Source organism: Athene cunicularia (assembly GCF_003259725.1).
Source record: "Athene cunicularia isolate RWA chromosome 14 unlocalized genomic scaffold, athCun1 chr14_part1, whole genome shotgun sequence".
Taxonomy (NCBI): domain Eukaryota; kingdom Metazoa; phylum Chordata; class Aves; order Strigiformes; family Strigidae; genus Athene; species Athene cunicularia.
Window position 1 is genome coordinate 10,216,224 of NW_020799118.1, and position 17,537 is coordinate 10,233,760.

General features: G+C 40.6%; 1 protein-coding gene across 4 annotated transcripts in view; it reads right to left on the minus strand.

Annotated features, from left to right (window-relative positions):
* Positions 1-17,537, minus strand: part of MAD1L1 (mitotic arrest deficient 1 like 1) — a 376,614-nt gene that overhangs the window by 188,624 nt on the left and 170,453 nt on the right. The window lies entirely within an intron of this gene.

Consider the following 17,537-nt stretch of genomic DNA (forward strand, 5'->3'; position numbering starts at 1 on the left):
AGCATTGAAAAGGAATTATAAGCACTGGGTTTTGTTATGTCCTGGCAGCATCCCATTCCATGAGACAACCCTGACCCAAAGAGCTGCAGCCTACATATGCAAGAAAGACAAGGTTTATTGCAGAGAGGGAATCAACTGGATTAGCTAAACAAAATTTAAATCCCATTAGTCCAGTTAGAGAACTGTACCTCCTCTCCATTTCTTTGGAAGTTGCAGGAAGAGTGGTCTAAAACCCACTCAGCTGCCAAGCTTAACTTTAGGGAAAGAAGCAGCTCGCTTCACTGCTCCTGCTAGGTGTGTTTGTGTGTGAAGATAACTTCATAGAAAATGTTCTGTTGAAGAGCTGAGGTACAAGGTTGGGTTTGGCAGCCTCTGAAAATGTTGTGGTAGAATACTGAGAAAATCCTCTCTGGAACATAACCCTACTGAATTTCTGTGAGAAAAAGCCACAACACAAGGTTTTTTCTTTTTCAAGAGGAAATTTGAAGTGTAAAGAACCTTAAACCAGAGTAAAATTATCTTATGTTATCCCTGTGTAATTTGGGAAGAAATGGGAACCTGACTCAGAGGAGGAGCTTTCACAGAGTTTTGTTTATGAAAAGGGATTTAAGCCTAAAAAATAGTTACAACTGATGACAGAGAAGCTAATTTAAACCACATAAACAAACAAGACCTAAAAAAACCACTTTCCTACAAACAAATTCATGTAATTTCAAGCAGATATTCATTAAAACCCCCCAGAGTCCCTCTAACAATCTCTTGCCACACATTAAATAGGTCTTTTGAGTACTACATCCAAACCAGAGACAAATAGCAAGCAGTTTATTACAATGAGAAAGAAAACATTAAGCTTTGAAGGCTAACTGCACTGAAATGCAAGCAAACAAAGAAAATTATGGTCTTAGGGTTCAGCACAACAGAAGTTTAATTCTGCAAACAACCACCCAAACAGTTCAAGACCTCCCTGGTCCCAAAGTAGAGTAGAAACTGAAAAAGTTACGGATTCTTGCTGTGCAGGGCCTAGGATGATGTGACATTATCCTCACTCAAATAAGATGAAAAGGGTTTTCATACAAGCCTGGTACCCAGCACAGGGAAATGAAACACACTTCTTAAACACAGCGGGAGATGCCAGACCCAACCAAACACAGAGTGCATGTACAAGCAAGTGAGAAGAAAAAATGAAATTATCACCAAGTTTGATGCTGAAACCTCAGGGAACTAAAAATTTGCAGACACCTGAGAAAGACTTTTTTCCCTGCTACTACTGAATCAGGTAGAATTACACCAGCAGGCTGGTGCCAGAAAAAAGTTGCATGGAGAAGAGTTAGAAAACATGTCCCTAGAGATGTTATTTATGAGAGATGCTAGCACAGCCTTTGCAAAATACCCCAAGACCAACTTAATATTTTTGATCAAAACCAACCCCAACTTTCCTGTATATTTATTAGCCTTACCTATATGAAGATGGCCTTTAGATGGGAACTACTGGCCTATTCTAAACTAGATGTAAAGAGCCATTAAGAATTATGTATTTGCTTACAGTAGCTACCATTTCTGAATTTGAGGGTCCTGTCTCTGTTCAGCCTCCTGCTAGTACAGACTTCTATAGAATCACAGAGTAGTTCAGACTGGAAGAGGACAGTTCAATCCTCTGCCTGGAGCAGGGTCAGCTACATATGAGGATTCTCAGGGCTCTTGGTCAGCTGGGTTCCAAGTATCTCCAAAGAGGCAAAGTCCAAAACCTCTCTGAGCAACCTGTGCCAAGTTTGGTGCCTTTCACAGTGGAAATAGTTTTCTTTATAATATGAACACGACAGTTCCCTAGGAACCTGTTTAACTAGATGGGTATAAGAGCATTTTAAAGTACAAGACCTTTAAAAAAATAAGAAAAAAGGGACAGAAAAGACCCTGACATTTTACTTCAGGAAGAGGCTGCAAAAAGTTTTGGATAGGAGAGAGAGAATACAAAGGAATGGGAGAAATTAGTAATACAAGCAGGAAATATTCATAATTTACCTTATATATAATGTGGCTCAGAGAAAATAACTAAATACAAACCTCTCAAGCTGCTATGCCAGTAGAGACCTAAATGCAAACCTGGAGAGCAAGTCCAAAACAGCAGCATGATAACAGAAGATCAATATGATTTGGAGAAGCAATCAGATAAGAATTAAATCACAAAGTAGGTTTTCTTCATTGCATTTATTTCTAGGCAGCTTATCTCAAAGGGAAAGAGTAGCTAACTAGTGGGAATTCAGAGAACAGCAACTGAACTTACTAGATTGCTGGAAGAAATGATTTATGAAGATTAAAAGATTTTTAAACGTATGGTTTGACTATAACTCTCACAGAAGAGCAAAAGGGACATATTTAATACATTGAGAGCTTTTACAATGATACAGCTGGAAACAAGGAGGATTTTCCAGCACAGCTGATGCTGTCTGATGCACTCGCAGAGCGGAGCGGAGACCCTCCTTGACTTGCCTGCTCTCTGTCTGCACCCACATATGCAGGCAGGCATGAAAGCACAAGACAAAGCCCAACCTTTAAGGGGGTCCCCTGTGCCTCCTCTCGTCTGGCTGCGAAACAGATGATCTGAATGCTTTATCACATCCAGTTTGTAAACATTAGCCCTACCCCAGACTTTTTATTAGCTTAAATCAAATATTGAACCTAGCTCAGCTGTTAGAGGACAGCTGCTTGCGAAGTGATTCACTGCCGTATTCCTCCTAGGCCACAAGAAAATACAACCTAATCACCAGCAGCATGACAGATGCACACATTTTTAATTATGAAGAAGAAATTAGGCTCTGAACTTATCCCCACATCTCACTTAATCAGAGTGCTTTGGAGGAGCTGCCAGCCACCACAGGCATGGAAGGAAGGAGCTGCAGAGGGTCCTGGAATGGTGCCTGACAGTGTGCTGAGCCCCTACACCCAGCCCTGCTCCGGGCATTTAGCAGCAAAGACCTGAAAGAAATAGTGTTATTTCTTAGAATTTACCTATTCAGAAATGAACTGTTAGATTTCTCAGTTCAGGCATCTCTGGCCACTTGCAGGCAACAAAAGCACAAGCAATGAACCTGAGCCAGTTGAGGTGGTTAGGAAGGAGATGGTGTGTGCAAGAGTCCTTGACCGCTGTGCCAGCAGGCAGGGGAGGGTTACCCGCAGGACAAACTGCTGGTGCCGTCTGCCAGTCCCATCTCAGAGTTTCACACTGGGAAAAGCAATGTCCTACCTATATATAACACAGCTCTGTTTTACAGGCTTTTCAATTGATCACGTTCACCTTGGTATTTCAGGAATCTCGCAGTAGGATAGACTTGCGTGTTGAATTTTCTGACTATGCATAAAAATTATTTAAAGCTCCAAGGAAATTCTCATTACTTAATACACATGTTAATTTCCCACGGATCACCGAGCTCAAGCATTAAGAAATCTGATAAGCAAACAGATATTAAGAGTCAGATATACAAATACATGTAAAGTCCCATTTGTCCACTGAAGGCAGCACAAGCAGGTAAAAGAAAATCAAGTAGCAAAGTAAGGAAAAAAAAAAATCCTCTCAAGTATTCAGTCAACTACTATAAGCCTCCAAAAAAAGCGTTTGTCAATTCAAAACATTCATCTTACATGACAACACAGTCTAATCTACTGTCAATGCTACTGTCATCCTCAAAAGAGAGTGGCAGGAAGGGAAAGATAACCTGTGCTCCGGCCGCACCGGGATACTGCAGCTCAAGGCTGAAAGAGGAGCAGGAACGGTTTCCAAGGAGAGGAACTGATTCAGCTCCTAAGGAGCCATTTCTGAATTGTTTAGCTTGCTTCCCTGCATTAATAATTTGTCTTCTGTACCTTCAGAAAGTCAGCCTTCACTGACAGCACTGGAGGAGGCTGGTCAGAGAGGGTGTAATGAATGAAATCAAAGCAATCTGGTGGTTACAACACAGGTGTTAACACCAACTGCATCAACAGCCCCACACTCTTCTCCAGGGGCTGAACGTGAGCCGATTGCCCTGACCGATACGCAAACAGCTCAAATGTGAGATTCACTTGTAGGAAAAAATTAGCTACTCGATCTCTAATGAACAGTCTTTCTCTACACAACAATACCCTCCGCTCTACAAGCAATTAGCAAATCGAAGCGCTCTCTTTGTGGACCTGCATTAATTTACTCCTCGATGTTGCACATTAAATAGCTCATAGGTACGGCACAGCACAGTAGTAGCAACAGCCAAAGCCATAAAATTAAAGCTTGCTTCAAAGAGTTAGGGAAGCAAAATTATGCATGCTGCATACAGGGAACAAATCAAAACAACCTTCATTTGGAAACATCATTTTAGTCTTACGCTTTCATCAAAAAACATGATTATCTTAACAGTCACATTAATACAAGGTAGGTACTTTAGAAGGGAGAGGAACAAGCAGCACATTAACTGCCTCAAATTAGCAACAGTCATTTTTGGTTTTCCTCATCAGGGTGAAATACCTGAGAGAATACACAGCTGCCTATTCTGGGGTCATGCTTTCACATCTATAAATCCCACCTGCGGGTCCCCTCAAGGAAGGCCACTTGTTGGAAGGGCAGCACCAGCACACGGGAGGGGAACAGGAGGAGGTTTAGTCTGGCAGAGCTGTAACACAGCTGCAAAATGTGGCATTTTTACAGCATGCCAAAGCCCAAGACACCCTTATCACTATTTTATATGCAACAGTTATATGCAAATTCAAGTCAAGTGTGATGATTGGCAAATTTAGGTATAATGTTAATTAATAGCTATTTCAAATTAATTAACTTCTAAGATAAATTCTTGCCCCTCCTCTTTGAGAAAGTTAACACACAATTTAAATTTACAAGGCTATATCAGCTACCGATCACAGAAATGTGGAATCTTGTATGTTCTAACATGCCAAATCATTTCAGTTTCCTTGTGCTGGCTGCCCCCCATTCCCTGGGTAATTTCACAGGAACTTATTTATCTGATCACTTACAAAAGAACATACAAGATGAAGCTTCTTGGCTCAAGCTAGATGGCATTAATGTGTGGCTGAAGTGTGATGTGATCTATAACAGGGTCCAAGCCAACATATCTAATCTGATGCTATAAACTGGGGAAGAAGGAAAAAAACCCCACATTGCCTCTTTCCATCAGATTCGGGAGAAACAGGAAAACACAGTGCATCAAAGCTGCAGCTGAAATACAGAAGGAAACCCCAAAACATGGCTGCACTCCCAGGACAGTTTTGATAAAGAAAGCACTGATTGTAACACAATTCAATCCAATCTAAAAACCATGTAGCTCTATGCACCACGCTGACGGGTTACATGGAACAGAGGAATATCATTGAGAACACTTTGAAGTGAAGGTTGCAGTCACTAATTATCTCACATACGAAGATATTTTTATAAAATCCTGGCTTGTAGGGAAAACAGGAGGAAAACTTTGATTTCACAAAAGCCACAGACAGCTTACTTATGGGGGTGGCAGAGACTGAGACAGAAGTAACTCATCAGCCACTTGCAGTTAGACTTCAGTTTATTTGCATACTGTGATCCTGCATATTAAAATATTGTGAGAACTGAAATGAAATTTTCATTAGTGTTCAATCTGAAATCTCACCCATGGGATTCAGCTTTCAACAGTTAATGCATGCATTTGCCTGTTTATACTTTAAAGTTACATACCATCAAGGCCATGCTAGCCAGTGCCTCCTGCCTTCAATCCATCAGCACACCATTGCTGCAGATTGGTAGCAGTACAGTATGGTTTTAGCATCTCTGAAGTACACTACAAAATTACGCTGGATTAAATGGTCATTTCGAATTTAAAATATTTTGATGCTTTGCTGATGAAACTACTGATCTTCACAATCAGGAAGACAGTTTAGTATCAGACATTGCTAAATAATTTCCTTGATGCTTTACAGATTCAATTTTGCCTTTCTCAAGAAAGTTATTCTGATTATAAAATCAAATGCACATCCTTTATAAAGTTGGAAATAACACCTACAAATACACTCTGGTGCTGTCTCAAAAGCATTAAAAACGCCATGTTATCTTACAGGAGCTGGATTCGAGGCAGTGGGAGGCTCGGTCTGATGCACAGGTAAAGGGGAAAATTTCCCAACAACTTCTGAATGTGTTTCAGAAATTTATATACAGTGAAGCAACACTCACTCTGACTTGCAGAAAAGTTACAATAGGCAAAACATACTTACTGACACAATTTACATTATGTGGATAGGCTTACAGCTCAATGAAAAGCATGTGTCTTAGGCCACAGTTTATGTGGTGGTTGTCCATGTAATTTCATCTTTCTTAATTCTCCCCCAACCAAGGACAGGAAACACAGGAAACCAGAATGCCTGTAAGCAAGATGTCCCACATCTCCAGGGACTTGTGCCCTGGGCATCATGGCAAACCACAGCACCCAGGGACTGAAAGCTATTGCTTTGTGCAGAGCAGTGAAGAGCATTTTTCATCAAAAAAGCAAGAACTGCTACTTCTTTGAGAACCATTTTTCTACAGGGTTTGATGTGCAGCAGGGAAATGCCGCCCCCAAGTGAGAGACAAAAAGCAGCTGGTTACCAAAATGAAGGATGAATAAAGCAAAGGCTCTTGGGTGCTAAACAAATGATTTGTAAATTGAAAAATTGCTTAAGTCATAGTTATAATTACAGGGAAACATCTGCAAGATATGGGCTCCTGTCAACATACCATCAAGTTTTACTGGACAAAGAGATAAAAACTAAACCTTTCTCTTCCTCTTAAGTCTCAAGGACAGACCAATCTTTCTCCTTCTCTTTTAAGAGATACAGTTACTTAGTAATGTTGAGAATTTTTGACAGTAAGCTTATTATCATGAAATCACACCAAACTCTTACTGGTTAGGCTATGAGAAAGGGGCGTAAACAAAATACCCATGGAACAACTGATACGAGCAAGACAGGATTTCAAGCAGAAATTGCCCACATCCTTATTTCTGGCAAGTCACTTGACCTAGCTTAAAATAAGCTGCGTAGTTCTGCAGCAGAGATCCGGCTTTTGTTGCCCCTCTGCTTAACAACTGCTGAGAGACCTGGAGTTAAAGTACTAAACTCTCTGAAACTCCTTTTTTTTCTCTCTCTCTGTAATGTAAAGATAATACTCACTCTGTAAAACCACACAAAAATCTTTGACCAGAGGTAATCTCTAAGCACGAGGTGCCACTATTGACATAAAGCGCACCTGATGGGCCACACCACTCGGGCAGTAAAGGGATTAAGCACCATATTAAGTACAGAACTTGAGCACTTCCATGTTTGGAGGTTGCGGTAACCTAATCTCCCTGATCCTCAAAGCAAAGGTGACCTTCCCAACTCCAATAAAATGCAAAACTTACAGAAAGATTCTGAACTTCTCAAAATCAACACTGTTCTCATAATCTCCCAGGCAGATGCTGTCAGGGAAGGAACACAATACCAAAGCAAATGGAAAGAGATGGAAAAATGCAGAGCATTAGATTCAGGAAAGGACGGGTCTCTGGAGATTGGACAGCCCTATGCCAGACAGAAACACTTACAAAGAAAGCAGGGAGATAGAATATGGGACTCAGGTGTTACCGGATTTTTCATGTGACAAAAAAGTATCAGGTTTGCAAAAACATTTCAAAACAAGACCAAGCATTTGTTGTTTTGCTCTCTGAGCTGCAGCCGAGATTGAGGCAGGATTCAAGGGCAACAGCTGAGCAACTCCTCTCTCCTCCTGTTTTTCCTTGATGTTTTCATTCAACACCTTGCTAAGACAGAGCACAGAGACCAAAAGATTAGCACAGCTCTGCTGGGAATAATACACTTTTGTGATAGGTCTCCTTCCCTCTGTCCTAATCAAATGGTGCTGCAGCCCCTGGGGAGAGAATACAGTGCCTAACAAAAATGTGAGCTTGCAGCTGCTTCCTCAACAGCAAAGGGCAGCCTGACTGATGAAACTCTGCCAAGCCAATTGCTTTGAGTATTATGCAGTCAGCCAGTACAGCATCTCCTGGACACACACGAGTTACTACCGGCTGCTGATGGACTCTCCAGAGGAGTCATTCCCCACCACTGGAACACCCATCAGAGAGGCTTCTACCACTGATACTCTCTTTGTGGGCTCAGAAATACATCTACCTCAGAAAAGCAGCTGAGTGTGCAGTTGTAGCAGGGAGTCCCTTCTCTTTTGCTGCTCCCCTAAGCAAAATATTAGCCCAACAGCAGAAAGATAACCTGGCATAAAACCTGTCTACTGAGAGATGACCACAAATCTCTTGCCAGGAGTAAAACAGATTATTAATATATTAGTGCAACAAAAAAACATTAGGAGAGTATCAGCTCATTCCGCAGGGAAACAGAAAAAAAAGGAAAGGAATACAAATAATTTGGAGGACACTAAAGAGAATTAATTTTACTGTATTGTGATCAAATCTCTGAAGCCAAAATGAAGGGACACCAGCACCAGATTCTGAAATGAATGTAGCACCTCTGGGAACCCGGTTATTCATCACTATTTAAGTGATCTGAAAACTGGTACTGTGATTCTGGGATCCAGTGAGCATAATGTTTTCTTCAGGTTGTATTAAACTTTCTTGAACTGGGAAGCAGTACTAGAGACTACAAGCAGAAGACACAGTAGCTAATGGGAACAGAATTCCTTGCTACTAGATGTAATAATGACGTTGGGTTAGGGAAGGAGGCAACAAATGTTTGTGCAGTCGTTTAATTTTCTGGCAAAATTTTAACTCCAGCAATTATTTTTTTGTCTCCTTTAGATTATCAGCAGAATGAGTTCAGGCTCCAAAAAACCTATCCTCATGAAAGCAAACATTAGCACTTACCAAGCCCAGGAAAAGGGAACCTCAAAAACTAAAAGTGGTGCCAATATGACACTCAGCAAGTCTACCAAATTATGAACTTCTCTGCCACTCCTTCCTACGTGTTTTTTCCAGTACCACCTCCCTGGACCTAGGCTCTCCCCCTGCAAGTTGTCTCCAAACTAGCTAGAGGGAAAGAAACAACATTTAGTTGATGAAGTCTGATAATTAGCCAACAAAATTGTTCACTCATCCATTCATCAGAAAAAATGGTAGAATTACATCTCTACCTAAAAAAGCCCTTCTAATTTCAGCCCAATGAGTCAGCACTGCTGCATCTCATCGCTAAGAATGATTCATTGTCACTGCAATTCTCAAAGTCAAGAATAAGGGTATTCACCCCAAATCACCGTCATCTCAAAACTACTCTGGACTCAGGCACTGTGTTTGCATACAGTACTGTTATAATGATATATGTGAGTATGCCACTTCTAATTTAAAGGTACAAAGAACTATCATCAGTCTACCAACAACAAGACAACATTTCTCAGTGGGCCGACGGCTGAATACCTGGACAATATTTTGCTTGTCAAGAAGAGGTCTCTACACCCCTATAGTTTAAGTGTGGCAATGCTTCTGAAGACATGAGTGGATGGTCAGTGAGTGAGAAACACTCACACTTGGTTATGAGTTAAAAGAAGCTTTTCATGGGAGTTCAGATCTGAATAGAAATTCAGACAAAAGCCGTATGGATGGAAAGCCTCTGCCCCAGGTGGAAACAATGGTGAGGAAGAGGGTTTTGTGCATGGATTAGACCCCAGCCAGATGATCTGTAGCTAGATGAAACAAAGAATATTGGAAGCTAAGCAGCAGCACAGCTGTAGGTTTCTTTACAAGTCTCCTAACTTCAAAGTCACTTTGATTAACCTTCCTACCTATTAAAACAAGGCTACTGCACAATTCATACTGACCTTAGCACTCTGGAGTACTCAATGGCAGTACCTTCCTCTAAGCTGCCCAAGGCTCTTTGGTACCTGGTGCTGTGTGGTGATAGTTCAGAAAAGATGTCTTTAATGATATGTGTGTGCTGTGAGCTCTGTCCCTAACTGTATCTCACTGCTATTCCCACAAACACACTCCCAACAGGAGCCCGCAGACGTGTCAACATACTTCCCAGTGCAACTGTTGTAAACAGCTAGAAAATACTATCGAGGAAGTGAAGAATCATCTTTAAATCCAACTTTGTTTTCTTCTGGGTTGATTTTAATCTAGTTTGGTATCTTGTCTTGGTACACTGTACTACTGCACAGATTGTGCTAGCTCAAATAATCGTCAAGGAGAGGTTTAAGACACCACTACCCTTGGATTGAAAAATTATAGCCAGTGTATTTGGCAAAACAGCAGAACAGTGGGTAAAGTGCCTAAGCTTCGGAGGGTCTCCAACAAATTTCAAACACTCTTGAAAGTTGCTAGGTAGCAACAGTCACCCCCCTGGACAAGACCATGCAATGTTTGCTCTGACAAAGCAATGGCTTGTATTACCCTTGCTTCCGCCCTGCAAATCCGTTTCTTGAGGACCTGTCTCCTCTGTTGCCAGAGTATTTCCAGTCTCTAGTCTGGGTGTGTAGTTGGATTTTGCTCAATAAAGCAAATGTTACATTTTAAACATAGCTATTATAATTAGCAGAAGCTCATTGCTCAATTCCCCTTCCAGACAGGGATTTCCAAACGTCACAGTGTGCTTAGCACAGCTGATCTGCACTGACGTTGCTCAAAACACGACTGACCTACAAGGACCCAGAGCAAAGAACTGAGTCCTATCACAGGAGGTGAGATGAAAAAAACAGGGTAACTGTCCTCCTTCATCCTGTGCCTTCATTTTCTTGTGTTATCTGTACAGCACTGTGAGCAAAGCAAGTTTAGCAGAGAGACTCTCCTCTTTGATGCAGAAGGTATATTCACATTTGAGGCCAAACAGGAATTTTATACCTGTTCTCTGGGTCTGCCTCCCAGAAAACTCTGCCTCATCCTGGTTGTCCTGCCAGGGTATCATGGCATAAAAACAAAGAGCAGTAGGGGGGGGAACAAAAAAGCGAAAAACATAGTAAACTAGTACAGCTACTGACTGCTAAAACCATTCTGCAGAGGCTCTGGCAAATGCAGAGACCCAGTTTAAAACAGCATTTGCTTTCTGAATCTGTTTTGGAAAATCAAAACCAACCTTAGTTCTTCCCAATAATATGTGGCATTAAAAAAAAAAAACCCAAAATGTCTTTTCCCAACACATACCTACCCACAACAAAGAGCTCCTACCCTTGAAGGAGAATGCTAGCACTTACATTTCCAGGTATTGCATAAATCAGTGGTTTCCAGCCTCCTTGAAGACAAATTTCATTTCAAAAACCCTGGCAATACTCCACACCTCAGCATGTCCCATGGAGGCAGCAGAAGTCCAGCTGAGTTTATTAATGTAGGTCTCACACAACATCTCACCTGTGATGTACTTGTGTCTCACCCACAACTCCTGCCTCACTCTTTGGGATACACCAGTATAAACTTTCTCCACCTCTCCAACACCCCATGAAGGACTGAAGATGATTAGCACCAAATCAACGAAAGGAGAAATCAAAGCACAAAAATCACGTGTCCTTTGCAAGGCTGCAGAGCCAGTCACAATTTATAATTATAATATTAAACCCCATTGGTTTTGTACTACAAACAGACTAGGATTTAGAGGCAGAATTTGCCTGAAGTTGTAGGGGGGGGGGAAAAAGTGTTAACAGTACCTCTATATTGTCAACAGTACCTCTATATCCAACAACATTCCTCACATTGAAAAAGTAAAAAATGACAACTGGAAGAAAAAAAAATTGTATAAAATCAATTTTTACCATCCTCAAATAAAATCAAACATCCCTGCACACCATGGTCATACTCCTGTAACTTCCTTGAAGAGGAGCAAAACTCTTCTACTTTCATTTGAGAATTTATTAAAAATAAGCAAATCCCAATGTAATTCAAGCACACTGTAGAGGCTCCAACAAAAATCATAAAAAAGCAAACAAACTGAAAAGATCCTCTCTTGGCACACTCTTGAAAGGAGGATTCACCATATTTCTAATCGACTGCCACCATGGCTTAAACAAATAATCTATAAATAGGCAACAAATGCAAAGCAAGCACATGAACGGAACAGCAAGGTTTTTTTGTTTTCTCTTGATATTGCTTAACGGCTTGTTGGGAATGAGGTGGCTAACAAGGTAGAAGAAACATGGTAAAAATATAAAGAAATAGAAGAGGATGGGGTGTGGGAAGGAGGGATAAAAAGACTTGAAGCCATTCAAACGTATGAGATTCACAAATATGTTTTTGTCTCTACTTTTCCAGAGGACTGAAGGACAAGGGATGGGAGCAGGCACACAGTTATATCAGAGCATCAGTTCCTAACCTTGCCACACTTGAGAAAAGCAGGGACAGAGGATCAAAGAGGTAACAGAGGCAGCATCTATCACATGTGAAACACAACAGCCAACCATGACGCTGACTTTGGTGCGGTTCATTCAGAAACAGTGCCCAGGCTCGACATTACGATGGAACTGCTTTCTGCAGGCAAACTGAAGCTGGTATTTAAACAATGAGTACACAGGGAAAATGTGCTTGTGATTTAAGACAGAGGATGCCCTGAAGATCCCCACATACCCACAACTTGAAGAAGGCTTTTATGTTACCGGTAGAATCTTATCTGAAAACGGAAGCTACCATGGGCCATCTTGTACCGATTTCTAGTCTTTGCTACGTAGCAGATACAACATACTATTAAGTGCAGTCATTAAAGTAAAGCACTGGAAGCATTCATGCAGCCATCTTGTGGTAAGAGTCATCCAAAATAGGAGCGGACTCAAAACTACTGAAGTTAAGCAACCATCCACATCATAAGACAGGTTGAAACACTCATGTCAATGAACAACAGAGCTAGGGGAATCTGAGTCATTCCCTGAGAGGATCTAGTTTCTGGAAAGCATTTGCAGAAAAATTTCTAACAAACTCCATTTTATAATACCGAATAACTGTTTTTAAAAATAACTGGAATTTTTATTTCACAGCTCTTGTTCCAACCTGTCTGCTCACTCTCAGCCTCTTTCCCACAGCTAGTCTGACTGCCCACAACATCCCCAGGCTCCAGCTTTCCAGCATTCATCAAAGCAGCCAACTTAATTATCCTTTTTAATTACTCCTCTTAATCCTATGTACCTTTTTTCAAGCCTGAAGGAGGCTCTCACAGAATCCAAGGAGCAGAAAACCTCTGGTTTCTCTTTCCAAGGAGTTTGACCAGCTTTAAGGTCTTTCACTATTCCTCTAAAGCCCTTCCTTGCAACTCCATGGCAGATCTTGTCCAGCACGTGGAGTTTGCCAGCGAGTAGCCCAAGACCTCCTCAGAGTGTTCTCCTCTGTGCAGATGGAGGCTTATTCCATGGCAACTCTACAAAAATTTACAGCTTTCTCAAAAGTTAAATTATTTGCTTGTGTAGGGAGGTGGAGAAGACTATCAAAAAGGCCTGTAATCCAAACTGTTAAACTCCATAAATTAATAACTTCCCTTACCTAAAAAAAGATTTGGAAAGGGTATGCAATCGATAAAAAAACCCACCCAACTGCAGTTACAGGAACAGAACAAGTAAACAAATCATCCTTGCATAGCATAGGCACAATATATATTCTGTGTTTGTCAACCAACACTTTAATTTTCATTGTAAAACCTTTCAGGAGAGTTACTGTGAGGGCAAGGTGCGGGTTTAATCAAAGTCCTTTGTTTATCCATAACAGAGAGCAGAAAAACTAGAGTACATATTTCCTTACATTGCCCCATCAGTGCTGCTCACATTTGGATTGAAAGGATTAACTCCAGAGGGAGCATTGCAATTTTATCTTAGACATGGTCCATTCGTTCCTTGGCCCTTCTGCTGAGACTGCCAACAAAGATGCCAGACAGGATATTTTTGAGATGCAAGTGTTTATCTTCTCCGAGTAAACCAAACAGCAACTCATTTCAGGAAAGCAATCCAGCAACCCACAATCGCTTCTCGCTCTAGCAAATGCAGACTGACAAGGCAAAAGGTGAAACAGCTTGATGGTCCCATTAGAAACCTTTGAGTTTCCTCGCACCTGAGTGCCTGTCTAGCAAAGCCGTGCTATAGACACATAAAAGATCTCCATTTGGCAAGGAAAGGAAAGAAATCAGAACATATGCCAAGATAATCTCAGTTATTAGCTCCCACCACAAAGGTACAAGATGTATTGAATTGCTCCTCCATCACACAGCATGGGATGCTCTGAGCCTGGGAGTGCTATTTCAGAGGCGTGTACCTGCTCGCTGGTGGATGGGCATTACAAGGGATGCAGTGAGTACACACACAGCTAATGCTGCAGGCAAATTAAATCAAGCAATAATGTCAGGGTAAGGCAACATGGAGCATGACAGATAGCTCCCTTCTGTAAATATTTGCAAGTATGAATTGTGAACACCTTTTTTTAAAACTCCCGTTCATGCTTAGATTTTCTTTCTTCATAACCAAGCAGATAAACAGCTGCAAAGATTCACCTTTGCCTAAAAGTGGCTGACCTCAGGGCACCACCAGCTTGCCTGTCCATCCCAGGCTCACACATGCCAAAATGGTGACCCACTCTTTGTGGAAGAAGCCATATAGGAAGGGTATATAAAATGTACATTTGATGTAGGAGTGGCCATATTTGTGCCCTGCAGCAGCTTCCTGGTGCTCATGAAAACTCGACCGTGACCATTTCTCTCTCAATCCCCTTTGCTGTTCAGAAACAAGAATAAGTGGAATCCAAAGAGCAAGTGGAATGCAACAGAAACTAATATCCACAATAATTACAGTAATGTGTAAAGTGCTGATGGTCTGTAGAAATCATATGCAATGAATTTGGGTCTTGCCTCTCCTAAATAAAAAGGTGCTCATTATCTTGAGAGAAAATGCCACTTATGAACGATAAGGTTATGCTGCACTGTGAAGATAAATGTCATTTCTCTATATAGCTGTGATAGTCTCACCTACTGTCTTCAGAAATGTAAGTAAACAGCAAAGCAATAAAAAGCCTGTAGAATTAGCCTGGGACACTATGTTATTTTAAGAGCATAAAGTCAGTCATCTAGAGTTCTTTAGATATGCTTTCCTGAATATGCACTAGGAACACGTATGTATGTATACACATGCATTTACACTGTGCTTTTTGGTAGTAATAATAAATTTTACAATTATCTGACAGTTCCAAACAAGCTTGGATATGTTTGGTATCATGTATGTTGAAAAAATTTAAGACTAATCATGTATTTTATACACTTATAAACATTCCCAGGAATTACATTCATCTGCATAGGTAGTTCTGCACTCATCACAAGCCCCCAGGCAGCCTCTGCCAAGCACAATGAGCAACTCTAAATAAATACCATACATAATGCTAACAACTTCTCTCTTTTCAACAGCTCTGCATGCTGCCATGCTGCAGCTGAGATACAATTAAGTACACTCAGATGATCTCTGAGCAAACAGCACAGACAAAGAAATCTCCATCTAGTAAGAACAGCAGCGTCAGAGGCCCAGGTACCTCCAGCTGAGGCTCTCTGAACAATGGGGGGGTCTCCTTGCAGCACTCTGCAAGCAGATGCTCTTGCCCTTTCAAACCCTCATGCATGGAAGGCAAATAACAAGTGAACATGGTTTAGCCCCTGCTTGAATGTTCCCACCTAGAGAAACAAGGGTTTGTCACCATAGTCATGCAGACAGCGCTCCTTGCTGTCTGTAACACCCTTCTTCATACAGGTCACAGAATGCTTCCTTATTTTGCTAGGTATAACCAGATCCATGGAGGTCAAAGGAGCACACATTTTACCTGAATATTTGAGAAATCAGGTCAGGGAACTGATCTATCCCAAGGCTGCTTTTTCTACTAATTAAAGGACCTCTTTCAAAAGAGAATAAAACAGATAATTAGAAAGTGAAGAAGACTGTATCTGTGTGAACTGTTAATAAAATTAAGGCTAGTCAGAACATAATTGCCAAAAGTAAGGTTGGTAACAACTAGCGTAGCAATAATATCTGCCACATAAAGATAATTGGTTTATGGTCTCTACCATTAGGACAGTTCCCAACTGCAGTGCACAGCCCTGACTCTAAGAAAAATTCAGATGTTTTTGGCTCTCAAGAGATACTCCCATAAATTAAGACTGATACATTCAGCATTTCTTTGTGTACATAAATAATGCACAGTGGCAGTCTTTATGCAAAGAAGCCTCAAAAAAACTCTCCCATTACACACTACTACTTAAAATAACCTCTACAAAACATTACTCTGTTCGTGTTCATAGCTACTCAATGTATCATTGGGTTTTTATACACCAACAATAGTGTAACATGTAATCTTTCAAGCTTCTTGTTGACTTCCTTTAAAAATTAAAAATATTTAGGTAAAGCAACTCTTCCAAGAATCAACTTTCCAATCTAAAGTGAGCTGTTTCTACAATTTTCCAAAAGGAAATGTTAGTTGATGTTACAAGAACTCATGTTTGTGAGTCTCATGAGTGGAATGCAGTCAAGAAAACACATAACAGATAAAAATCAATGCTTTAAAACAGAAATCAGTTCTGGTTTTAATGTGGTCTTGAACAGAACTGAAATTTGAGTGTACATTCATCAAAGCTATAGCCATTATACCCATTTAAACAAATTGGACACATAAATCAGTTCAATATGTCAAATCAATGTGCCGTGAATTTCATGTCTATGTTACTGTCACCACAGCTGGATTCATGGCACACGTACTGTACAGTGGTACTTCCTGTTTTATTAAACAGCATAAATAAAATTCAAAAGAAAAATGCTACAACTTGCATTACAGGAAGACTGTGGCTTTTTCCAAAACTCAGGACTTCCAGTTTGTTTTGCTGAAAAGCTTTTAGCACCATCAAAGCACATTTGACATTAACACTGATTAAAGTAAATAGATAAATTGCAAAGTCTCTGAGAAAACAGAATTGTTCCTTACAATTTACTCGGACCACCCCTGAACAGAGGAGATCTATATCAACAGCTCAGTTTTTATTCACAGCTTGGTGAAAACCGCTATCAGCTGGCTTTTTCACTTATTGTGTTCCCAGCCTTTTTCAAATATTAGTAGGCTAGTCACATTCAAGTGAAAAAGAGAAAAATAAAAAAGAGAATTCCAGACACCTTCCTTTAAATTCTGTTCAAGTTATGACTTGCAATGTTGCCATGCTCTAATTTATTACCTTAATATGAAACTGAACTGGGGAAATGGAGATGCTGCAGCCTATGGACCAACCAGTCCATAGAGGAAGACAGGGTGAAGATATAGGAGCAAATGTGACTCATAATAACTATGAGGAAGTATTAAGGGTGAATAAATATGTATGTTCTGAAATAAAACTAAGTATGTATGTTCTGAAATAAAACTATTGCAATTGGCTCTTGCATTCAGGCACCATTCAACTAACTGTGCTCAAGCACTATGCTGAACCAGGCTTTTCAGACTAATTAGTTCCCTGAAGAAACACCTCCTCTACTATTGGTAATTAAGGCCAAAATAAAGAATCAATGGGATTCGAAAGGAAAATCAAGACAGCAACTACTGTTGTTCTAATTGCCACAATACCCAAAGTATTAAGCGTAT